Below are 26,589 nucleotides of genomic sequence, written 5' to 3'. Positions count from 1 at the left end.
GAGGCGGAGCAGATGAGGGAAGAAACGCAGACTTCCCCCCTGTTGCCTGGGAGATGAGCCTGTCTAGATCAGGCCCGAAGAGCATGTCGCCCCCGAAGGGAAGAGCCTCCACAGCCTTTTTGATTTCTGGTTCGGCTTGCCAAGAACGTAGCCAGACTGAACGTCTGGCCACTACCGCAGAGGCTGAAGCCTTTGCTCCTAGGATAGAAATATCCGAGGCAGCCTCCCCTATGTAGGAGGACGCGTCCCTGATGCATTCTGCTAAAGAAATTAGTTCATCTCGGGGAGTATTCTGTTCTAAACCAGTAACCAGTTCAGAAGCCCATTTCTCCATTGCTCTTGCAACCCAGGCCGATGCCAGAGCAGGGCGCAACAGAACTCCTACGTTGGTATAAATGTTCTTGAGAGAGCTATCCAAACGTCTGTCTTGTGACTCTTTTAGGGACACCGCTCCCGGGATAGGGAGTGTGGTTTTCTTAGATAAGTGTGAAAGGGACACATCTGGGGTGGGAGGGGTCTCCCATTTTTCTCTGGATGCATCTGAGAAGGGGTAAAGGACCTTCAGTCTTTTTGACATTTGAAACTTTTTGTCCGGAGACTTCCAGACTTTTAAAAGAGGGTTGTCTAACTCCTCTGAGTCCGGGAAAGTTAGGGGCTGCTTTTGGATTCTACCAAAAATGGACACCTGAGGAGGTGCGGATGTGTCGGCAATGTGGAAAGTATCTCGAATCTCCCTGATCAGACCTTCCACTCCCTGAGCCTCATCCTCTGGGAGATCGTCTCCTGCGGGATCCTGAGCTAGATCAGGAGGAAATTCCCCCTCCTCTAAGGGAATGCAATCATCTGGGTCGTCTGCCAGGACTATAGCCTGAACTGCCCTTCTCTTCACCGGGGGTGATGAAGGTCTAGTCTGGGAGTATGCCGACACAGACTGTTTTAGGGAGTCCACCGACTGAATGAGGGATGAAGCCCATAGAGGCTCAGAGGTAGTTAACTGAGACAGATGGGAGTGAAAAACTTCCCTGTCTTTTCTAGAGGCTTCCATCTCTGCAGTAAAGCTGGAGAGAAGGGTCTGTAAGACGTCCCCAGGACATGGGGTGTTTGGCTGGGACCCAGGGGACCTGGGAGTGACAGCAACCTGCACCCTTGCAGAAGACTGAATTCTAGTATAGCAGGGGCCGCACAGGGAAACACCCTTGATATGTGGTGTATACTGCTCCTTGCACTCCTTACAGGAGTACACCTTTTGTGCTGCCTTTGATGTAGCCCTTCCTGCCATACTGACAAATTAATTCAGCACCCCACACGCACACCCTTACACAGACACAAGTATTCCCTAGCACCACTACACACAGTGAAAAGCCCGAGGCCCGAGTGCCAATAGGGAGAGAGGAGCCAATCCTGCCCCCCGATGTGTATCGTGTATGGGGATAACCCCTGATGACTCACAGTACAGTTGAGGTCCCAGGGGGAGCGCTGTAACCACACAGGATCCGGTATACCGGGACTGCAGGTGTCTGAGACTGCTGGATCAGTGGAGAGAAGCTGCGTTCCGAGCAATGGCGGCCGTGTGAGGGAGACGCCGATGTTAAGCTCCGCCTCCTTGATGCGGACGCTTCCCGCGCCGATCTGTAGGCGGGAGTTACAAGCGCAGCCGTGTCATTGCTGCGCGCGCGACCTAAAATGGCTGCGGCCGCTGACACTCTCTCCCCAGCCAGTGCGCTCACTTCTGGCTGGTCCCCCTTTCCTAGTGTTCCTGGAGAAGGCAGGTGGGGGATGACCTTGGACCCGGGACGCTCGCTGCGTGCAGCTGCGGCGGGTCCCCAGAGCGGGTGCTCTGGTGGTCTTTTGGTGACAGAGGAACACTGCGTGCAGCGTCGACTGTACCACTCCAGGGTTCCTCTTCACAGGCAGACCGTCCTGTCTGCCTGCCACTACATAAAAGTTTAAATAAAAATAAAACAGAAATAAAAAACCTAATCTCCCTCAGGAGACCCTTGCCCAGGAGACCGACTCCTCCGGGCACTTTTTTAAGACTGAGGTCTGGGTGGGGATAGAGGGGGGAGGAGCCAGCCACACTTAAATTTTCTTAAAGTGCCGACTCCTCCAGTACACCATACTATCCCACACGTGATGACTGCAGTGTCCCCTGCTATCCGAGGGAGAAAAGCATGATCACACTGACTAAAATGTCTTTTGTTACAAAGGCCGTAGTTGCTTAGAAACTGCACCTATACCCTGACATGTTCCCTGTAGCAATGTTTGATATTCCAGTTATAATAATCATAACTTAATTCAAATTAAAAATACAAGAAAAAAAAAAGTACTTGTTTCCTAGCACGGCGCCCGTCGTAGGTGATCGCATACCTTAACTTTAAGGTATGCGATGGACGCGACCGACGTGATTTTAGGGCTATTTAGCCTTTTCCCTGACAATTAAAGAAAATCGCGTCCATCGCATGCCTTAGGTTAAGGCATGCGATGTGACCGATGCAATGGACACGATTTTTCATTGTATACCCACCCTTATGGGTATTTTACATGACAAATGCCCCGCCATTGTTAACGCCACCGCACGATGAACGCCAACCCGAAGCGTGGCGAGCGGCGGTACGCGTACTCCGACCTTTTCATACCCCCACTATCCACGTCGGCGTGGAGTTGATCTTATATAGTGTGGCGAGCGCAGGGAGCCACCGAGGCCGAAGCGTGGTGAGCGCAGCGTGCCTCGCGAGGGGACGCATAATATCTGTGAAGTAATGCGCGTGCGCTCGCCACGCTTCGGGCTCGCCACACTAGAAAACCAACTCCACGACGACGTTGATAGTGGGGGTATGAAAAGGTCGGAGTACGTGGATAAGGTGGGTATGAAAAGGTCGGAGGACGCATACTGCCCCTCACGGGCTCGCTATGCTTCGGGTTGGCGTTCATCGCGGGGTGGCATTAACAATGGGGGGGGGGGGGGGGCATTTGACCCATCAGGGTTGGGAAACCATAAAAATTGGGGTCTGGGGGCCATTTAACATTGGGGCCAATGTAAAATAGGGTCTCATGGTCCATGTCACATTGATTCCAATGTAAAAATCGCGTTGATCGCATCGCATGCGATAAACGCGATTTTTGGGGTCCCGATGGATACAATTTTTAGCGCTGGCGCCGTGCTAGGAAACAAGTACCGAAAAAAACGCATTGATATTTAGACATATGAGGGGGTGCAGGAGTTTTGGATAGATTTTTTTTTTTTTTTTTAAATGGTCAGTAAGTAGTGCATTGGCATTTGGTTTATCTCCCTGGTGAATCACAATTCCATAAAGGAATGGTGAATAGCCGAGAACAACATGGTAAAATTTACCAACAGCAAATACCACTCTAGAATCACTGAAATTCCTTCACTAGAAAATAGACTATCCATTTGGAGCGCAATGTGATTTTGTCAATATAGGTGTGCAAATTGCAAAGGAAACATAATAATGTTCATTATAATGACCTGTAATGTTTACTTTATACAGGAAATATCTTTGTTGACACATTTTATATTTGAATCTATATAACAAATGTGAGCGATGCTGGAACTTTTAGCGGATATTTTTCACATTTCTCAGATGTTGGAAATCAAAGTGTTAAAGGAGTCAATATGATCTCAATTACTCATAACGAAATAAGACAAAATACCTGCCCCTCGTCACACGTGATTACTTGAAATCGCAGTGTTTATTTTGCCTTGTGATGCACACTCCTGTGTGGCCCAGATCGGAGGGCAAAAAAGTATGTGCTGGCAGGTATTTTTAAACTAGATTGCATGTACCCTGTAATTGACTATTTTAGTGTACTAATAATAAAAAAAAAAGTCACACACCCAGTGTGCAGTGCAAATTGTAGATCACATTTTATGGTCCAGATAAGCACCTAGCACACATCTCACCATTGTGGGCACCATTTAGAAACTAAAGCACAAAAAAAAAAAAAAAAATTATGCATGATGTACAAATGCCCCATTATTCACATACATACATGTATAAGCATATTATACATCAGGGTTCGGCAAACCTTGGGGGCCAGATCACCATGGAGACCAGATGTGGCTTCCTGGCAACCAGATTTTTGGGGAGAGGAAGCAGAACCTGGTCGTGGCCAGGTGCGCTTTTGATAACAGCCGGGCTGAGTGGTGGACAACCCACCCGGCTGTAGGAGATCAGGTCTGCCGCAGCTATTTCAAAACATGAGCAGGCAGGGATGTGGCTTAATTTACTGTGCAGAAAAGCAGTGTTTCCCCTGAGCTCCTGCCTCTAAAGTGCTTCTCTGGGGTCCTGGTGTGCGTTGAGAACCCCACTGCTACCCTCTACCCGATCCACCTTTAGCAGCAGCACTTGTAGAGCCAGGGTATGCTTCCTTCTTCCCTGCAGGTTGCGGCCTACTGCTGTCCAGAAGCCAGGGCCTCAATTTGGGGCTGATCCAGGACCCAATCCCATTTGCATCTGAGCACCAGCTCTGCCTTCCGAATACCAACTGCCGTATCCCTAGCAGCCTGCACACCTCATCTGTCGATAACTCCTCCACTACATCCAGTACCTAGACGGTGGCATTTCCGGCCGCCATCCACCCTCCAGCTCCTTCCTTCCTCAGAGCCTGTGTCCTCTTGTTTTTGCATGGTCTCCTGTGGGGCAGGGACTGCTGGCTGGTCCGCGCCCTGTGACCGAAGATGGCTCACGGTTGCCAGGAGAGGGCTCAAACAGTTGCCTCCTGCCACGGATGATGGTGCTGCATCCCTGAGATGGTTGCTGCCCTCCCAAAAGAGGCAGGTCATTATGGCATGTGATATAATATGTAATGGGTGTGTGACATGCGTAATAGGCATTACGGTGTAAATTTTAGGCGCACACTGTCCCTTTACATCTTGGCTCCTAGATTAAGAAAGGTCAAGCCCCGTTATACATGATTTGCAGACTTCTTACTCTATTAACATGTAGTATCCCAATCCCAAGAAGGCAGTAATAACCATGTACAGCACAAAATTGTATTTGTACATTATGAGACAATTAACATTATTGCCCCAGAGGAGATTGTTTTTTTTTCTTTTTAATTAACTTACATTAAATTTGGTTACTAGAACTCAAATTGTAATTACCCAATATAATGTAATGCATATAAACTGTCTGGTTAGGTTTAATGTATTAAGGGAACTAGGTGAATTAATGCCTTATAGTATATTACATGAACTCTCATTATAAATACACCATTAATAGTCATGTATAGGTTTAAATACTTTCTCCATTTACTTAAATCAAAATCTGTTTCTATAATATTTATGCAAACAGATGAGGTAGAGTCAGTTAAGGGGTGTACAAGTGTTAATTTTGGCAAGGATTTCCAAATAAGTTTTAGTCACTTAAAATTTGACTAAATTAAAGGTCACATTTAAGTAATTTGTTTTATTTTCGTCGCATTTAGTGGATCTTTCACATTTTAGTCAAATTTTAGTCATAGCTTTGCGGTTTAATGATACTGCAATGGACCTTGCTGAAGATCATTTTGCTATCATTCCCTTGAATACTTTGTATACCTTTCATTATGTGTTTAGTAATCTAGGTATCAAGCAATTGCAACACATAGGCCATTTCCTTCACAGCAGGTCATTTATCTTTGGCAAATATCAATTCAAGAATGCAATAGTTTATTAAAAATGTCAGTTTAAAGATTACAATAGGGAGTATTCAATGTTTTATTCCAACTGTCAGAATCCCAAGCCATTTTCAGCAAAAAAATGGCTGTGAATTCGACAGCCACAGTCGTTTCCTACAAAACCGATCTGACTTGTTTTAAAGTCGGATCTGTTTTGTCAAAATCCACTTTCAATGCGGTCGGAAACAGCAGCATTGAATAGGCGGTGGAAATAGCGTCCCAACATTGAATAGCCCCCCAATAAATCACTAGAGAACTACAACCTGCCTGATACTAGTAGTAGTACAGTACTAGTCTACAGCAAGATATGAAGCTGTAAGGATGTATTTTATAATATATAGATATTTAGCGAAAATGAACCTTCTAGCTAGTTACATAAACTGACTGCCGCACAAGTAAATCTAGTGCCAGGGTGGATAAAACTTTATAAAATCCAATATTATTATAAAAAAATAAAAAAAATCCAATAAATCCATCACTCGAAAAAACACAACCCGTTGGTGTCTAGATAAAAATTATTTTTGTCTAAATAGTTCATAACGAAAATTGAATAGCCAACATTTTCGTTACTAAGAAGTTCCTATTTTCTTTAAAAAAAAATTAAATTATATGATTTTTTCTATGGGCACCGGGGCTGGCTGCTGTTTTCCTTTGAGTATGTCGTGGACAAGGTGGTATGTAAGTTGCGTAGCATCACTTCCGGTTCCGTTTATAGTCATGGGCGGCATTACAGAGAAGAGGAGGACTATAAACTGAACCGGAAGTGACACTACAAAAGTTACATACAACAGAGGATCATGGGACTGGTAGTTTTTCAGTGTCTTGTGATCCTGTTGTATGATGCACGGCGTCACGCATGAGATGAACAGGAAGTAACGGAGCGGACAGGAAGGAGTAATGCTCCATGGAACTTGTTCTTAATGATTAGTACTGCTGTGCACATAGCTCGTTCATTGGAGAAGATTCACTATATTAACAAGAAAGGGAGACTGGGTCCACAAGTGGGGGTCGGACTGTATGGGTTGCTAAAAGCACTTTGGTGAGGATTTGCTTTGCCCTTATTTGCCAGAGACTCCTTAAACATCAAGGACTTGGACCAGAGCCAGCACCCGGCTCTTGCACTGAACAAGGCACTTTATGAACAGAATGTCTCAGTTCATACTCTCTGGTCATTTTTATGGCATGGCTTTTATCCTTCCCAAGGATGTGTGGACTTTTATTTAGTTATTGATTTTAACAGTTTATTGTATATGGATTAAAATTTGCTGTACTCCACTCTACACACTTTTCATTCTTTCATGTCCCTTGTGATACTATCAATTGATGGATTACAAATTAATATACCAGCACTAGTTAGATGAAAAATTCAATTTTTTAGTTGAAGAAAAGCTTTAGTCTAAAATTTCATCAACAAAATTAACACTGGGTGTACACACAGGCAGGCTGCTGGCTTAGTGCACTAAACGTCTGCCTGTGTACAAAAAAAATAAAGAATCAAGCCTCCTGAGGAGACCTCTTTCCGGGGAACCGACTCCTCCGGCACTTTTCTATGACTGGAGTCTGGGAGGGGGGATAGAGGGGAGGAGCCTGTCACACTCCAAAAGAATCTAAAGTGCCAACTCTTCTAACACCCACTCTATCCCTAGTGTAAGCAGCATTTAGTGTCCCCTGGGAATGAAGGAGAAAATTCTCTGTAAAGTGCTGCGGAATATGTGTGCGCTATATAAATAACTGGTCTTTTCAGTTGGCACAAAAAAAAAAAAAAAACCTTGTTCGCTTATTGCTGAAGCAACTTAATAGTTACGGGAATTTTAACATGGGGGATACACCTCTGCAATGTCACCTATGGATTTTCATGTTATACAAAATTAAGCTACTGCTTATTTAGGTATTGTATAAAACCATGGTTTAAACCAAATGTTTTTATTATGCTGTGATCAATGGAAGAGCAAGGTTTTCTGCCAGTGGCATGCCCAGTGCTTGCATACATGCAAGTATCTCTGAATGGTGCTTTGCATTTTCCCATTTTGTATTACCATTTCATATGATTGAGACATCAATACATTTTAGAGTAGTAAAGATATTGGAAAGGGAACCCCACCACCAACCTCTATTGAATGCTCCTACGGTTTGGAGCTTGCAACCACATATCTGACACTAACACAACCATCAGACAGAATATATTTGTGCACCTGTTTACCCCCCTATACCAGGTACCACCCAATACATTCCAAACAGAGGGGCTAATTCAGCACAGATCACTAATCAGAGAATCGAGCGATTATGGAATGACTAACCGTGTGAAGTACGTATTGCGCATGCGTAAGTGGCAATAGTGACTGAAAATGTGTATTGATCATAAAAAGCTGCAGATTTTGCGCGACAGGAAGCTAGCATTTAGGGCGCTGAAACCTGCCAGTTTCTGGGTGTGGTGGTAAAAGATACGGGGATGCCCAGACGTTTAAAAGTCGTATGGTCAGATGACCACTTCCAGCTTCAGTTGCATATTATTAAAAGCCTCCAACCTACTCGCAATTGCACAGGTGGCAAAAACGCTTTGGTGGTCCGGGAATTGTGATTCACTTGCAATTCCCTTCCAATTTAGCAAGGGGCATTTTCTCAGTCTCTTTCTTTTCTCCTCATAGTCCAACTGCGAATTCTCTTATTAGTGATCCATGCTGAATTAGGAGCAGAGTGGTCCAATTGGCAAGTCTTGGTTTTGGGGTCACTAACAAGGACTTTATATGGCTTGAGAGACTTTAGGTGGTTGTCAATTGTTATATCATGCCCTATCTCCCATCTAAAAAGTCATGGGGATATCCTGAGGCGATAGTCAATTGATATATTTTTGTTGAGCATATTGTGCTCATATTGTCGAGGTTTAGCCACGCATTCAAACATTTTAGATCACCTTTACCAGGTATAGTGAGCTCAAATGCTGGTGAAAAACAATTGAACACAACCCTTTATGCAGCTAGTCTGTCAATTTGGACATGGCACACACACACAAAAACAAATTATTACTGCTCATCAGTTTAGATGGGGGACAAGGAATGCAATAACTATTTAATTCCCATATTTGTGTGTATTGTTCCTCCATTTGTTTTGCATAACCAATTGAATCCCCTTAAATCCCAGGATGGACAGGATTAGCTGCATGAAGTGGCTTCTCCAGTGCCAATTGTCCGGTGTGCTGCAGGTATGGAGTGCATGGCATTAAAGCTCCAGTTGTCGAGAATTTCCACAGTAAGTGCAGCAGAGAATGATCTCAACTGAAAAACCCTCTAAGACTTCATTAAATCATTTGGTGAACAACAGGTTTATATAAAAGAAGGCCTCTGACATTTTGCATCTGAAAGATCAAAGAGGCAAGCGTCGCCTGATCACTGTCCGAGTGGATCGAGGTACATTGTATGCAACCCAACCTGTAGATGATGATGATTAAGAATCTGGTGCTTTGGTGACTGATTAATAACTCTGCCATTACCTCATACCTTGTGCCTGTGAAAAGTAGTTTGCTTCGAGCATTACGGGAGGATTTTATTTGCTTTCTTCACTGGCAGCCAGGAGATAGCACCCAACATAGCAATTCAATGGTTTGTGTGGGTGATGTGTGAGAAGTAGCACATTTAGTCACCCAAGTTACATTTAGCTTAACACCCATTATTTAGCCAGTTAAACCTGACTACTGTTGGCACAATGAAAGAACAATTGAATATCACCCCCTCCTCCCTCAATCTTCATCACTTAAAAATGGGCGATGGAGGTTGATATAAACAACTGAATTGCAGTCGAGTAAATGCATATGCAAAACCTTTTACAGTATGTCCGGCATCATTTAAAAAGGCCAGAAGTAAAGCATATTTATTTTCGTGATTGTGGAATACTTTTACCATAGACAATACTACATTAAGAACCAGAACGGGAATTTAACTGCATAATTTTAAGGAAAAATAAAAGGAAGGCATTATTCAAGTGCCAGCTCACACTGACCACCCATCTATACCCCAGTGTTATCTCCTTTCCCCCTAGTGGATAAATAAGAAATATAAATACAAATGGAGGGTCTCATTCAAAGTAGACAGCAACCAAAGCCAGACTCTCCATACAAAGACCTCAGCTCGCCCATAATCACAGCATATGCTCACAGTGTGGGGAATGTTTGGGGGCAGCCCAGTATCTTCAAGGGTGCAGATTTCTCCCTAGTTTGATACAGGGGGGCATTCCATAATGCCCCACCCCCTTTTCTGGTGTTCAAAGGCCACCTTTACTCAGCATCATGCCCTAAATATACCATACATTAGAAAGTACAAAGAGGGAGGCAGTTTCGGAATTGCTACTCTCAAACCCATATCCAGTCAGAGGTAATATACCACTGCGCTGCATTATATAAAGCAGATGCTACAACTATAGATTTGATTCTATACTTAATCATTCTTTTACTTACAATATTTGATACTAATGTCCCATACACACTAGACAAATAGAAGCACTGCTGATAGAGTTAACTGTACCAGTGGTGTGCCGCTGGTCAAACTAGATCAGGGCTGGGCAATACCGGCCCTCTAGATGTTGATGAACTACACATCCCAGCATGCCTTGCATCAGTTTCGGCATGGCCACACAGCAAAACTAATGCAAAGCATCCTGGGATCTGTAGTTCATCAACATCTGGAGGGCCGGTGTTGTCCAGCCCTGAACTAGATGGTGCCTACACACTATACAATATCGGTAACCTTTGTTTTAGTGACATCACCTGCCCCCATTCCTCATGCAGGTTGTTTGTTACATAGCCAATAAGGACCAGCATGTACAGCAGACCTGAGCCGATATTGAGCACACAGTAGACTCTTTAAAATAAACTACAGTATATCGCTCAGAACAGCCCTTCTAAGCGACAAATTTAGAATAGGAAAAAAAAGTGTATGGGGACATAAAAACTATCTCCAATCTTGTGGGTCTCAAAAACCCTTTAAAAAAAAAAAAAAAAAAAAAAAAAAAGGAAGGAGTAAGCACCCACTGTATTTCTGCAAAGTAATAAGCTATACAATTTCCACTTGCATGTCTACAATGTTACTGATATTGATTTGGACAAAATGAGTCAAAGGGCATGCAAGAATACCCATTTATTGTGCAGATAGATTAAAGTGCCTCAAGTGTCCATTACTTATCACACCAGATTCAGTTTCAATTGGTTTTTAGGCACCCTGCACTTATTTCTGCTCAAAAATCTAATTTATTGTGTGTCCATTGTTTCATCGCACTCAATTGCTAACCCCAGGGGTGGTGAGCTGAAATGTGCGATGTCACCCGTTTCAACACTCAGCCAGGATTTTTTTTGAGCAGTGCTTATTAGTTTAGTTGCATAATAAAAACTATCATTTAAATATTGCCCTACAATTTGTCACTTTAGATGGGAGATCTGGCGCAATTAAACTTATGCATAAGTTCCTTAAAATTAAAGTGCTATTCAAATAATCTAATTACCCCAATATTGTGTGTGTGTGTGTGTGTGTGTGTGTGTGTGTGTGTGTGTGTGTGTGTGTGTGTGTGTGTGTGTGTGTGGGGGGGGGGGGGGGGGGGTGTTGCAAATATCTGGAAAGCACCAGCGGCCGGGGACACTCAAGGAAGGAGAGGTGTACTGAACCCGCTTTTACCACTAACAGCTGAGTGCCAGAAATGTATTATCCATAGCGCCTGAAAAACTGCTTAGTATACTGAAGCAAGGTGACAATTACCAACAGTTAAAAGCCTTGCTGGTACTATGTATAAACTGAAGGATTAACATACTAGCAAACCCAGGTTTATTTTGACAACCGCAACAATTTTACAACCTTTTGAAACAGTCACAAGTATGGACATTCCATGTTGTGTATATGTTTTTTTGTGGTGATACTGCCTATTATGAAGGGTGAAAGGGAAAAATGATGATGCCGGTAGGTGCAATGTACTGTTATATGGCACATGACAAATGTCTGCTGTTAAGCCAAATAAAAACGAATCTTAAAAATAAAAAATTTAGACACAAGATGAATTCTGACAAATGTATGCAGCAGAACTTTTCTACCAACTTTAGCAATCAACAGATGCATTGTATACAAACTACCATATATACTCGAGTATAAGCCTACTTTTTCAGAACATTTTTTATGCTGAAAAAGCCCCCCTCGGCTTATACTCGAGTGAGCGTCCCACTTGAGTCAATAAGTTTTCCCAGTTTTTTGTTGGAAAATTAGGTGTCTTGGCTTATATTCGGGTCGACTTATACTCGAGTATATACAGTAATTAAAGTTGGCTGCCATGAAACAAAAAAGTCATTTATTGTGTGCCCATTGTTTTATCACACCAGATGTGCTGGCAGTGATCACGCTAAGTGAAAGAATGTGTGGGTCCCAGCGACCGCAACTGTAAAAATTTGGGGTCCCCCATACCACTGTTTCTGGGTCCCAACACATATTATGCTTTTATACTCCCCATATAGTAACAGACCACCTGCACATGCCCCATAGATAGGATGGAAAGGCAGTTGGGGCAGTACTGGGGGCCAATTAGGGGTTAGGTGCAGGCAATGCTGGGGTTAGAGAAGGGATAAGGTAAGCTAGTAGCTGAGACAGTACAGGATGGGCAAGGAGGGGGTTAGGGGCAGGCAGTGCTGGAGAGTAAGGAGAGAATAAGGGTAGATAGCAGCTAGGGCATCACTGTGTGTGCAGAGACAGTGTCTGCACTCACTGTATGCAGCGTCACCGTATGTTGAGGTCATGCAGATATACCTGGCATGGCAGCATACAGTATTTCAGGGTTATGCAGATGGTGGTATGGTACTGTGGGTACATAGAGGCACAGAGTTTATAATGACAGAGCACAAATGGGCATATAGTACATCCCATCCAAATTTAATTTCACTGCAGAATAGTATAAAAAGGAGTAATTTATAACACAGAAGGGGAAAAAAGTGTTATCCACTAGGGATAATCAGGCGCCCTGCAGTGAGCTGAGTCTCTGAGTAGAGCAGCTGCTTGGTTGTGGGGGTAGTCACTCCCCACTCGGAAATACAGAAAAAACAAAAGGACTCACACTAGGTGAGTCAAGCAGCGCTCAAATCAATGAAATGATACCAGAGATTTATAAAGGTATAACAATTTTTACTGTATCTTTAAAAACACATGTATATCAATACACAAATAAAATCAATTTATAATGACATAATAGATGAAGGGGGGGGGAATAAAAGTAAACTGGAATGAATGTAGAAAAAATAAATGAATTTTGAACAAAAAAAGTCCCGCCTCAATGGACACAGGAAAGTGGGCTGTGTCGACACTTTTGGACAAACAATTGGTAAGTGCACATTACCGATAATGAATGATGAATCCCATGAATTGTGATGATACTGGGGGTCCTCACGATGTGTGCGGAGATGTTTAGATGCCGCTGGAGGTTACCGCTTGATATGAACCAGACATGTTGCAGTTGGAGTAAGAGATGGATGAATAAATCTCAGTTAGCAGGGTTGTCTGGAGCGATCTCACCCAGATATATTGTAGATGGTGGAATGAGGGAATGGCTTCCGTGCCAGGTAGCAGTCCACACTGGTATAGGTGTTGTTAACCAGGGGTTTGGTGAGCACGGTGTCCGCCAATTAAAGATGCCAATGGGAGTAAGCAGCAATAGTAGTGTCCAAAATTCTGTCGAGGATAACACAGTGGTGTCCAGAGGTGGGGGGCAAGCACCTAACGCGTTTCACTGCGTCCTGCAGCTTTATCAAAGGACGCAGTGAAACGCGTTAGGTGCTTGCCCCCCACCTCTGGACACCACTGTGTTATCCTCGACAGAATTTTGGACACTACTATTGCTGCTTACTCCCATTGGCATCTTTAATTGGCGGACACCGTGCTCACCAAACCCCTGGTTAACAACACCTATACCAGTGTGGACTGCTACCTGGCACGGAAGCCATTCCCTCATTCCACCATCTACAATATATCTGGGTGAGATCGCTCCAGACAACCCTGCTAACTGAGATTTATTCATCCATCTCTTACTCCAACTGCAACATGTCTGGTTCATATCAAGCGGTAACCTCCAGCGGCATCTAAACATCTCCGCACACATCGTGAGGACCCCCAGTATCATCACAATTCATGGGATTCATCATTCATTATCGGTAATGTGCACTTACCAATTGTTTGTCCAAAAGTGTCGACACAGCCCACTTTCCTGTGTCCATTGAGGCGGGACTTTTTTTGTTCAAAATTCATTTATTTTTTCTACATTCATTCCAGTTTACTTTTATTCCCCCCCCCCTTCATCTATTATGTCATTATAAATTGATTTTATTTGTGTATTGATATACATGTGTTTTTAAAGATACAGTAAAAATTGTTATACCTTTATAAATCTCTGGTATCATTTCATTGATTTGAGCGCTGCTTGACTCACCTAGTGTGAGTCCTTTTGTTTTTTTATTTATAACACAGAAACCTGTTCTAAATATTTCATTTATATACTATACTCATGAGATCGGGATATAGACTCTCCTGTGTGGCAAGCCTGCCGCCCTCCGCCAGTGCCTTCTGCTCTGCCAGGAGCCTGACCCGCCACACTTGCAGCTTGTACTTTCCACATTAACATAATAGTAGAATGCCATTTATATTTATAGTTCTTTATATAGCGCATACATTCTGCAGCATATAGCGAATATTCAGTCACATCAGTTCATAATGCAGTGGAAATGACAAGTTATTGGGGAATTCAATTAATTGTAGGGATGTAGCTTCCAGGTTTAGTGCTTGGAGCTATTCAATTACCCACTGCTTTAAGCCCGTAACTAGCCCTAATGCAGTTGACACCCTCCTGATATGCGCTATCCCCGTGCGTTATGGCAGGGGATAGCGCTTCCCCTGATCTAGGACACCCACCGAGCGGATGGTCTAGCGTGCGGCGCAGGAGGCATAGCGCAGCTACGATAGCGCCTAATTTATGAACAGTCAGCATCGCTGACTGTTTCGCAGCCTGCAGCTATCGACTTAGACAGCTGCAGGCGGCGATGCACTATGCCCACAGCAAGGACAGCACTTTCCCTGCTGCTGGCTCTGAGCTGCGCTGGGGATCTCGCGAGAGTAGCGAGATCCCGCGCAGTCAGCCGGCTGGGGGGAAGGAGACGACGCATCAGTATTAACTGATGCGCTGTCTCCAGGAGGGACATCGCCGGAGGGGGGAGTTAGCACTCCCCTGCTTTGGCCGGCAAGATGTTGATACATCTTGTCGGTGTCCCCTCCTACTTCGCCTCGCTAATGAGGCGAGGCAGGAACTGTTATAGCAGCGTTTTTAGCGTTCAAAGAGTTGACTATTTGCATTTCAGCTTGCCAACCCCAGGAGTAGCGAGCTGAACTGGTAGCGTGCCCGCTGGCAAAATTAATTGACTACAATGAGCAAGGACAGGAAGCAATAAGTGAATCCTGCCCATTGAGTCAGAATGTTGTTAGGTTGAAAAGGAGGGTAGAGGATTCTCATTTTTGCACCATGGGGCAAAAGGAGGTGGAGACTCATTTACATAAAACTGTATTAGCACAAGTTCCACACCAGGCTACAAAGCAAAAGCTCCTCCTCCTATCACTACAGCCTAACTTTCTGCTGGACTTTGCCTTGACCCAACCATATATAGCAATGATGGCTAACCTTGACTGAACTACACATCCCAGAATGCCATGCATCAGTTTTAGCATGGCCAAATAGTAAAACTGTAACAGGGCATCCTGGGATGTGTAGTTCAACAGCTGGAGTATCAAGGTTAGCCATCTTTGATATATAGCCTTAGAGTGGCCATACATCTACAGATTGTTTGTCAGATTGGGCTGGTTGGAACAAAAACCTGGTAATATCAGAATGACAGTTTTCCAGCAATTCAAAGCAAATGGTCAACTGTCATTTGCTCTCATCCATTATCAGGATTTTGTTCCAACAGCCCAATCTGACAACCAATCTGTAGATGTATGGCCACCTTTACCCTACCTATCCAACCAGCAGACAGGTCACAATCTTTAATAAAAAGATGTTTAAGCTCGCTTGTTCCCTGAAATACTAGCTGTTAAATCAGTAATGCCCCAATGTTTTACAGTTGTTATGGCTTCATACGATTCACAGAAAGTAAAGTTTCAGGATCAAACATTTTGAAAACGGTGCAAGCATAAAGTCACATACTTCTGGTAAACAGTATGAAGTGTTTTAGAAATAACACTAAAAGGGGGCGCCCAACCGAGCTTTTGGGTTGCCCCAGGTGCCGGCATCCGAATAGCTATGTTGGGGACCATCTGCTGAAAGTGCCGACTTTTCCATGTCACATGTTTGTTTAGTCGTTTTACAAGGCTAGACGGAGCAATAATGAGCCTTATCAGCACCAGATGACACTTTAGATGGCAGATCGGTTGACCTTAAGAATTGAAATCCCCCCTCTAAATCAGTTCTTGTTCTGTTTGGGTAACACTGCTGCAGAAGGGGGGTGGGGGACGTGACGAGGTGGAAACAGTCATGGTTTGGGCACCATAACAAGGAGTTAAAACTGTTTTTGGCATTGTAGGCAAAATTCTACCTAATTGGGTGAGACAAGCAAGATCATTAATAGGCACACAAAACTACTGAATTGCTTTAAGACCCCATAATTCTAGCAAGGCCCATAACTATTTAAACACCCCCAAGTAAAAAAAAAAAAACACAACAGTGTCTATGTACTAAGCCTTGGAGAAAGATAAAGGAACATGAAAAACAAACCAAATAGCTCCTTACAGCCTGTACCATGACAGTTAGGAGCTAATTGGCTGTTACTTTATCTCCATCCACTTTTTCTCTCTCCGAAGCTTAGTACATAGATGCCATAGACACCTGTGTGGTTACAAGTGGAACAATCTCTAAACAATTTAGAAAAATAAAAAAAGTCTGAAAGTAAGTATTCATACCTGATTTGACCAAATTACTCCAGTTATAAGTCTCTTGAATATTTATGCAATACCAATTCTGGTTTTCTCTGGCATCGCGTGTACAGAAATATGTCAGTTTAGGTATATAGGAACATCTAACCAACTCCCAAAGATCGATTCAATCAATTGTGCTGTGAATAGCGCCAGGGAACAAACTCCTACAGCTGCTCATATCAGTGCGCTGCTAAGGGTGCATACACACTGGGCGTTTTTGCTCATGAATGATGTGATGAAAATTGCTGGCCGATAAATCGCTCATTGCGTACACACCAAGCGATTTTTACAGATGTGAACCACATAACATAATAGGAGACTATGGAAAGTGGTTCACTCATCCTGTAATACAGGGCAGTGACACGGGAGTGCGCATCAGCACTGATCGCCCACACACACACACACACTAGGAGATTGAGCTCAAAACCGCCTAGTGTGCATAGGTCTTTAGTCATCACTAGGATGCAGGCAGAAATCCAACAAAACTGTTTCTGCTGTTTTGTGCCCATCCTTATGTCTGAAAAATGCTAGTACTCGTAACTAAACACCCAGGATCTTCAGCATTCTTAAACATAAAAGGGTGCAGATTTGAATAGCTCTGGGAGCACCCTCCCTGCAAAGTTTCATGGCGCACTGAATTGAATAGATGCCAAAGAAACTAGTAAAAGGAATTCAAGTACGTGCAATGTGGCGCACATAATATACATCATCAAATCAGATTCTCACACATCTGCCATTTTTAATTCACAAAATCATTGGGGGGGGGGGGGCAACAATTAATTTATTGCTCCGATCAAGCGCTCATTATCTGCAGTAGATCTTTATTTACGCAGCATCCCGAGGCTAGTTCTGGTGCTTTTGGGTGGCTGTAAACTAATGGCCACCAAATCAAAGAAAACTGAATTGCTCCAATGGACATTTATTACTTTGAGCACCCAGAAAAACAAGACTTCGCTCCCATTCAATGCTGACACTGAAAATATGAAGGAACATTAAATATCTGCACATGCTTCCACTGCAACAGTGCTCATCAAAATGTGCAAATATCAGTCCAAAGTAGGAGTAGTAATACCTGTGTAACAGCTGCTTCAACATAAACTGGGGGGGGGGGGGCGGGAGAAACAGGAATATAATTCTACAACAAAGAAAGACACACACACACACACAAAGTGGACAGTTTATGAGTTATTGTAGCCAATACATTCCTCATATATATTTAAAATCAGTCAAGAAAGAAAAAATACATTGATGAACCCTAAAACTTCTGCCATTAGGAGAACATAATAATAATCACATGAAACCTCTGCTTCAAGTAACAAAGAAATTAATTTGTGACATTTAAAAAAGGAATACAATATAGTAAAACAATCATTGTCAAATCAAACAATGTACTAATTATGAGAACTGCACTAACGTTACATCATTTCTAAAGACAGAAATAGAAGATTTTAGTACCAACTGCCTCAGTACAGCAGAATGTGAGCATAACATCACAGAACACATGCCTAAGAGCAGGTGTCAAACTTCCTTTGTGTCTGGGTGAGAGGTGGGGGGTTACTACAAAAGGAGACCAGAAACCACTATTACACCTATTAAAATAATAATGTAGAAAAATATCAAATTATAAAAATGAAGATCTGCAATGCATTACATATTTAAGCTACAGAATGATGCAACACAGAACTTTGAAAGCATTAGGCAAGCACTGCATTGTAGGAGTGGCATGCAATAAGACAAAGAGAGGACTTATAAACAGAATGACATGATGATGGGATATAGGTGGATGTAGTGCAAGGTATGTACTTTTTATACAAAACAAGTCTGCTTCAATATCTATAACAATCTTAGTTATTACATTTTCATTTATAAAGTGAATCTTTCACATGGTGCTGCAGACTTATCCAGTAGGAAAGTATATAGTGCTTTAACAATTTAGTTCCCAAAACATCAGTTAAAATACATTTCTGGAGAACACATGCATTGAGCCAGGGCAAACAGCTAAGTGGAACGGCACCTTTGTACAGACACTTCACAAAGAGGGCACGTCACAATGTGGGAAAGCATTGTTTTAAAGTCCACGCGACACCCAGGAAGTGCAGCTCAACAGTATTCAACAACATTGCAACTTAAAACTAAAATCAAAGTTCAACTTAAGTAAATCTAACACTCAAACATAAAGCATACTATAGTTGCAATATAGCATATGAGGCATCAAACAAGATATTAAATAAAAACTTTAAAAAACCTACACCTCTGACAAAAGCAACAAATCATTAAAAATAAAACAAAGTATCTAGTTATGCAAACCAATTCCATTAACAAAAAAAAAAAAAAAAAACAGCAAGTCAACAAGTGTGTACCAATGTGGAAAACAAAAACATATACCCCAACTTGTATATTTTCACTTTAGTCATTTGGATTCAGAATTTTAATTTATCTGAATTCTCTCCAACATAGGCAAATAATGTATTCCAAAACGTCATGCTGTATTCTAGGTTCACAGAGAAGCAATGAAATTAAGAGGCTGATAACAGCCATCGCTAAGCTCCTGCTCTCCTTACTCCACCCAGTCTCCACTGTCTCTGCACAGCATCCATCTGTGTGATGCCACAAACAAGGTCCAGACAGGGAGTAATTGTTATATTCTGCAGTTTGGAGTTGCTGCTAATCAGATTGAATTAATTGTCTTTTAAACCACATAAACGTAATTTAAGGGTGATGAAAAAAGAAAAAAAATTAAAATATATATATCCTCCCCGACCATTGTCAACTGAATTTATAAATAAGAATCCTTCCATGTTCTCTGTATGCACTAGGCAGTTTAACAGCATCATTTTCATGGAGAGGTGGTATATAGCCAGGGTATAAAACAAGGGTGTGCACAACACACGCACACCTAGGGAGTGATTCACCCATCTCCCACTCCCCGCCTCTGACAATTTCACCTCCAACACATGCAACAGTCTGGAATACTGCAAGTCACCATGCTACAATAAATGCATTTACTGGATTAGACATTCTGTTGGAAAACGCATACATAAACAAGCACTGCAGAGGACAACCAATAATGGGTCTTTAGGATATGGGTGTAGCCTTTCAACAATCCTTTTCAAGGAAGTCCAAAACAAGTCAGGTCCTCTAGTTTTGCCCCTTTGGTTACTGACTTGCAATTGACAGCATCCCTTGGGACAATACCATAGGGCTGCACATTTATAATTTGTGTGTTAATACCAGATACGATTTGATATTAGGTAGGGAGGTCTACTAGCCTGGATAAAGAGGAATACAAATATTAAGATGATAAAGGATATGTCTTAGGTTTGGCATTTTTATTTTTCTACATCAAGATCCAAAACCATAAGTGAAAGAGCAGAGTTGGAGGGCAACCTATGGTACTGCTTGCCCTATCTAGAAATGAAGTGCAGCAGATAAGTCATTAGGCAATGTCAAATCATGCTGCACAATCCCAGTCACTTATTACATAATGCATGATAATAATCCTTGCCATTACGAATAATCACTATGCTGCCCATCAGCCACAATACAAGGTGACAGCAGAAGACTCCCTTATGTAAGCTGCAGTGGTGCATGCTATGAGCAGCAGCGTGGAGGTGACATATGCTGTACGAGGAAGAGGTGGCCTGGCACCCCATCTGCTGCAGGCTACTCGGAGGGACACAATGGCCGATGCTGAGGATGCTGTGAGGTCACCCAGCAGTACTATGGGTACAGGCAACATACCAGGGCTTGCACCGGGAGCTGCCACGACCGGCTTGCGGGATAACGGGCAGTGTTACCCGGGCCAGATCCCAGCCAGGAGCTGCCTCGCCCCAGCATCCCCCCCACCCCAGAGGCAGCCTCCTCCCCAGCAGCCCCCTGCGGTGTGTGAGCAGTAACGGCTGGCCGCCATTTTGAGAGGGAGAGAGAAGATGAAGGAGAAGGCGGCGGCAGCCACATCGCCAGCACCAGGCCTGGTCCCCATCCCCTCCCTCTCCGCCGCCTCCTCCTGCGTCCTCAGCAGGGCACGTCACACCGCGCAGCTTGCTACTTACCGGAGGACTCATCCGACGGGCGCTGGCCGCTACAGGGCCGGTAGCTCCTGAGGCAGGGCGGGCACGGCTCGCACACACGGAGGGGAGGGTCACTGACGCAGGGAAGCCGGTGTGCGGGGAATGGGGGTGTCGGGCTGGGCGCGGCGAGGCGCGAAATCCGGGCCCTCAGCGCGTTGTTGCGTGTTATCCTCCACAGGCGGTGAGCCCCCCTCCTCCACCACCCTGCTCGGTGTCCCACGTCCTCCTCTCCGCACCGTCCCTTCCGCTGGGCAGTCGCCGCCGCCGCGCTGTCAACGAAACGGGGATCAGCAGCAGCGCGGTGACGTCATATCAACCGCTGTGGGGGGAGGAGGGAGCGAGCGGCCGGCTGCTGGTGGGGGGAGAGGGCGTGGTCGGAAAGACGCGCATGCGCGGGGCAGTTGCTGCTGTCTAGGCGTGGACGGCAGGAGAGAGGCGGAGGGGGGAGGGATGACAATGGCTAGTGACGCAGGGAGCACGGAGAGCGCATGCGTGGTGGGTTCTGGCGTGTCATGATGTCACATGCCTGGGTGCTGCTGTTCCTGGCTGAGTTTAGATTCCAGAGCTGTCATCCACCAGCCCAGGCAGCAGCAGTCAGCAGGTCACCTCCTAGCTGCTATGGGACCACCATTCATAGCAATGCCGCTGGGGCTCTGCTGTATAATGCAGCATCGTCTTCTTCATACACCTTTTAAGGGTGAAATGATGTGTTACAGTAGCTTGGCTTTATTGCAAAAGAAATACATGCTGACTTCAAACAAATATTATGTTGGCATTTGACAGACCTATGTAATGCTGAACTGATGGTTAGGCTCACGTACCTGTTGCTATCCGATTGCACCGATGCATGCGGGGGCCATGCAATCCGCTACTTTGTCTGCACATGCATGGACGACGGAGTTGGGGGGGCATTAACAGGATGGTGCATCGTTTGTTCTGCAGAATGCGCATACACTGGGCAATATAGTGAACGGTACACTCTCTGCACATGTTACATCTACCCCACCTGCACTGCAACATAGTTTTGGCCATTAGAGATAGCTTTTGCAATTGCGATCCATGCTGATATAGACAGAAAACAAGCTTAAGTTACAGTTAAATATAGCAGATATGAGGCACATGGCCCTATTTTTAAGCGATCTGGCTACATTGCTTAGAAATTAAGCAGGGATAGCTCCATGTGTACACCGCCTATCAGCAGAGGCAGAACTCTGGAAGGCAATGGAGTCATCTGCCGCCGGGCTCCTGCTCCCAAGGGGGCACCTCTCCTCTCCTGCAAGTTCGAATCAGTTCATTGAAAGCCATTGATATTACTTCTGTGGCTGACTCCCCCTCCCAGCAGGACCATAGAAGTCACAGTTTCTTTATTTTTAAACATAATATACATATGGAGCCACTGCCATCTATCTCTATAATAGGATTAAGTGAGTAATTGGATTACTGTGCTAATACCCTACTCTATTGTTCTATGTATTGTATTGTAGCTGAGAACAATAGGATAGCCATGTCTAGCCATCCTGAGCCATAGCGTAAGGAAGATAGATGAGATGGTCTCCTACTGTACATACATACATACATACATATATATTTACTGTATGTAAGGTGCAGTGTGTGTGTGTGTGGGGGGGGGGGCACCAATATTTATCTTGCCTCCGGGCAACTGGGACGAATTTACGCCACTGCCTATCAGCATAGGCAAGACACTGCTCAGCGCAGATCGCTCAGCACGCATCGCAGGTGTGCTGAGCGATCTGTGCTTAACTCTGTGTAAATCGCAGAGGCATGCGCAGACTCCCATACAACGGAACAGGGCCGAATTTGCCCCTTTCCGAATGAATCAGAATTAGACCCATAGATTGTAAGCTCCACTGGGGAAAGGACAAATGGGAACACCAAAATGTTCTCATTAAGGTCCTGTGAAATTAGTTATCGTGATCTCATACCCAATTACCATCAGTTATGGTTGCAGCATGGCAATGTTTTCATGTTAAATTCTCTCTGTGGGGTAGATTTATTATAGTTGTTCATAGCACCCATGCGGGTGATACTTCCTCCTGCCTCCCTGTGGTGTGGAGCTTGCTTTGGAAATCCATTTGAGTGTGTTGCTCTGCTGTTCTACCCTGCAGGGAGGTAGCTGTGCATCCTTTTAAGGTAGATACCACTGCCTGGCTCCTGATCTTCTCCTGAGGCTGTGACAGACCTTTTTCCCACGGGCATCTTGAATGTGTGGTCCTTCAGGTCCCCTGTTTGTGTCACTGGGGTTAGTTCTTGGCTGGAGTGAGTTTTGGAACCTCCTGAGGGTTGTCATCTCTCCTTCTTCCTCTGGAGCTTATCTGCTTTGAGCTGCATTGTTGTTCTCTCAGTTTCCAGTTTAGGGCTACTTCTGGCCTGGGCTGAGGACAGGAATAGGCAGAAGGTGGCGAGATTTGGAGATAGGGAGACTCAGGTTTGATGACACTGTTATCGAGGAGGAAAACTAATAAGGGAGCTCAGGTGTAATAACAATTTATGGATAAGGCAGAGATGTTGAAACAGGTGGAGCTCAGGGATGATGAGATTTTTATAGAGGAGGAAGATACCTGGTGATTGGGGAGCTCAGGGGTTATAATATTATTATCTAACTGTAGCACCTCATTATAGGCATTATTCTAGTTCACTCTTTCTGACAAAATCCTTCTTAGATGGACAAAACCATGGCCCTTATTCAGATCTGATCGCAGTACAAATTTGTTCTCAAAATGGGCAAAACCATGTGCACTGCAGGTGGGGCAGATGTAACATGCGCAGAGAGAGTTAGATTTGTGTGAGTTATTTTGTTTCTGTGCAGGGTAAATACTGGCTGCTTTATTTTTACACTGCAGTTTACATTTCAGTTTCAACACACCCCACCCAAATGTAACTCTCTCTGCACATATTACATCTGCCCCACCTGCAGTGCACATGGTTTGCCCATTTTGAGAACAAATTTTTACTGCTATCAAATCTGAATAAGGGCCCATGTGCACTGCAGGGGGGCAGATGTAAAATGTGCAGAGATAATTAGATTTGGGTGAGTTATTTTGTTTCTGTGCAGGGTAAATACTAGCTGCTTTATTTTTACACTGCAGTATAGATCTCACTTTGAAGTAAAACCCCACCAAATCTAATTCTCTCTGCACAAGTAACATCTGCCCAACCTGCAGTGCACATGGTTTTGTCCATCTAAGAAGGAATTTGTCAGAAAGAGTGAACCAAAATAACCCCCTATGTCCACTTATACTTTCCACCTCATAACAGTATGGGAATGGGGTATTTAACACTGTCATATTCCATTTCTAATGTGTATGTATTGGAAGTTTATGAGAAACAGCTGATTGCAATTGAACAGAACCAATGGGATTACAATTCAAACTGAAGGACCGAGTATATCAGGGCGGACAGCCCAATACATGGGTACTCTTTGAAAAAGCTCCAATACGAGCAAAACGAGTTAGAGGAGAATTTGCCCGGTGTCTTTGATCCAAGGAGGGACCTCTAACAGCCACCGATCACCGCTATCACTTAACAACTGCACAATCCGGAGAACACAGACCCACATCCACTTCCTGACAGAGAGCGGGTGAGAGACGCTACTCTGCAGCTACATGGGCCAGCCTGACGCCTGACTGAGACCCCAGCCGTGTGTAAGAGACATGGCGTCTGGACTGACTACAACTGCCGGCTCTGGGTCAGTGCCACGGCGGCGGGCGGTTTTGCGGGTGTAGAACGTAGAGTCACAGACTGAGAAATATTTACTAGCTCTCCTGCCTCCCTGCCAATTTGAACTATGGCCCAACATCCATATATCCATGTGGAGTCTGTGAGTATGAGATATACAAAAGTGCATTGGACAAATATATATTAAAACTACAAGCGGTGACTGGAGATTACAAAATCAGCTGCTAATATTGTTCCCCCTCCCACTGGAAAAGCAATATTTATTTTTTAAATTCATCAAAGAAAGCTTCCCTTTGAGAAGCAACATCAATTAATTTATTTTATTTTTTAGGTGGCCACCGATTTCAATTGTGTAGAGTTTCTAATTCGAGAATATCATGTCCGATGTACAGTTCAGTTTCAAGTAAACACATTGGAAAAAGCATTTGTCATGTCAGGATCTTTTCTTCTTATGCGGCCTATAGACCAGTGCGGCCCAGGGCTGTCTCCAGAAGTGTGTTGTGGCTAGATTCACTTTGTTAGGCATCCAGCAGCACCGGGTGGTCCCCTGAAATGGTTCTTAGTAGATACCACTGTGTGTCTTTGAGTGAGTTATGGAGTTTAGTTCTAATTTCTAAGGAGAGTATTGCTATATAGCTCTCCCAAGTGTCAAATAATTTTTTAGTATATCTATCTTTGTTTAATAAACATTCAATCCACTCCATGTTGAAGACATGAAATAATTTTGTCCTGAAAAGCTGCAGGGAAGGGGGAGTGGCTTCGATCCATGTCTGCAGGATGGACTTGCGCGCAACAGCACTAATAATCCCCAGGAGTCTTTTGCATCCCCTAGTCGCTCTTTGGTCCTCTGGCAGTATGCCAAATATAGCCCAGTGATCTGTGAAAGGTACGTAGTTCACTAAGTGGTCCTATGCGAACTTCCTGACCTGTAGCCAGAATAGTTTTATTGTAGGGCAGTTCCAGAAGTAGTGATACAGATTTGCCTCGCCGGCCTGACACCTCGGGCAAGTTGCCGAGGACGTCATCCCGGCCAGGAATTGCCTGTGGGGTGAAAAGTAAGCTTTATGGAAGATATTGAGGAACATCTCCTGGTATTGGATTGCGGGTAGCAGCCTTCTGGATCTCAGCAGTGCCTTGGACAACTGTGTGCAAGTTAGGTCCGGCATTGCTTGTGTCCAGGCTTTCATGCCTGTGTTAATGGTGTCGTGATCTATAATCTGCCGTAGGAAGTTAAAATGTATGGATATGGCCTTACGGTCGGCCACCCCAGATAAGAGCATCGTATCCAGAGTGCTTGCCCAATCCGTCTCTGAGAAGTTGCGTATTACCTCTGAGGCATAATGTTTGGCCTGCATAAATGCAAGAGGGTGTCTGCGAAAAGTTGGGAAGGCTTCCGAAGCCTTGTCATAGGACATCGGCTTTTTCAGGTCCCGGTCTATCAGTGCTCTGACGGAGGACAATCCCTCTGCACGAAGGCTCCCAAATGGCTGGCCGGCCGCTCCATGTTGAAATTCTGAGTTGTGCAAGAAAGGTAAGAATAGAGATTTATGGGCGTTTAGGTGTAGCCTGTGTCTGAGGATGTGCCATAATCTGCGGGTTGACCACAGCAAAGGGTTCATTCGAGTTTGTTCATCCACCTCCCCATCGTGGATATGTAGGAAGCTCACTAGACCACCTCCCTCCAGGAATTCCCCTTCTATTTGTGTGTTTGCGTAGATTTCACTCCCGTGTAACCAGTCCCTTAAAAAGCGGAGTATGGAGGAATGGTTATAATGTAAGATGTTAGGGAAATTTATTCCCCCATTAAACGCTGGCTGCTGTAGTTTGTAGAGCCCAATGCGGGGGCGTTTAGAACCCCAGATAAATTTCCTAAAATATGAGTCTAACAAGCGGAGATCGCTTTGTGTCAGCAGTAGTGGTAGGGCCTGGAGTATGTACAACCATCGGGGAAAGGTCACCATCTTGATAAGATTGGCCCTACCTATATATGAGAGTTTTAGGTGTTCCACCCTTCTAGTTCTCTTGCTGTTGTTTGGATTGCTTCTGTGATATTAATTCTGTACAAGTTTGCGCCCCGTTTCGGTAAGTGTATCCCTAGGTAGTCTAGTGCTCCCTTTTTCCATTTAATCGGGAATCCCGTATAAGAAAATTTCTTTTAATTTCTAACTTGGTACATT

The 26,589-nt window shown here is 44.2% G+C and overlaps 1 protein-coding gene across 1 annotated transcript in view; it reads right to left on the bottom strand.

Annotated features, from left to right (window-relative positions):
* PAFAH1B1 (platelet activating factor acetylhydrolase 1b regulatory subunit 1) overlaps positions 1-21,078 on the bottom strand; it is a 55,969-nt gene extending 34,891 nt beyond the window's left edge. The window contains exon 1 of the mRNA XM_083172232.1: positions 20,699-21,078. The gene's annotated coding sequence lies outside the window, so the exon portion shown is untranslated. The remainder of the gene's footprint in view (positions 1-20,698) is intronic.
* Positions 21,079-26,589: the final 5,511 nt, after the last annotated feature.

This window comes from Crinia signifera, chromosome 2 (assembly GCF_055691185.1).
Source record: "Crinia signifera chromosome 2, ASM5569118v1, whole genome shotgun sequence".
NCBI lineage: Eukaryota > Metazoa > Chordata > Amphibia > Anura > Myobatrachidae > Crinia > Crinia signifera.
The sequence above is the reverse complement of the archived record's forward strand: the minus strand, read 5'-3'. Positions and strand labels throughout refer to the sequence as shown.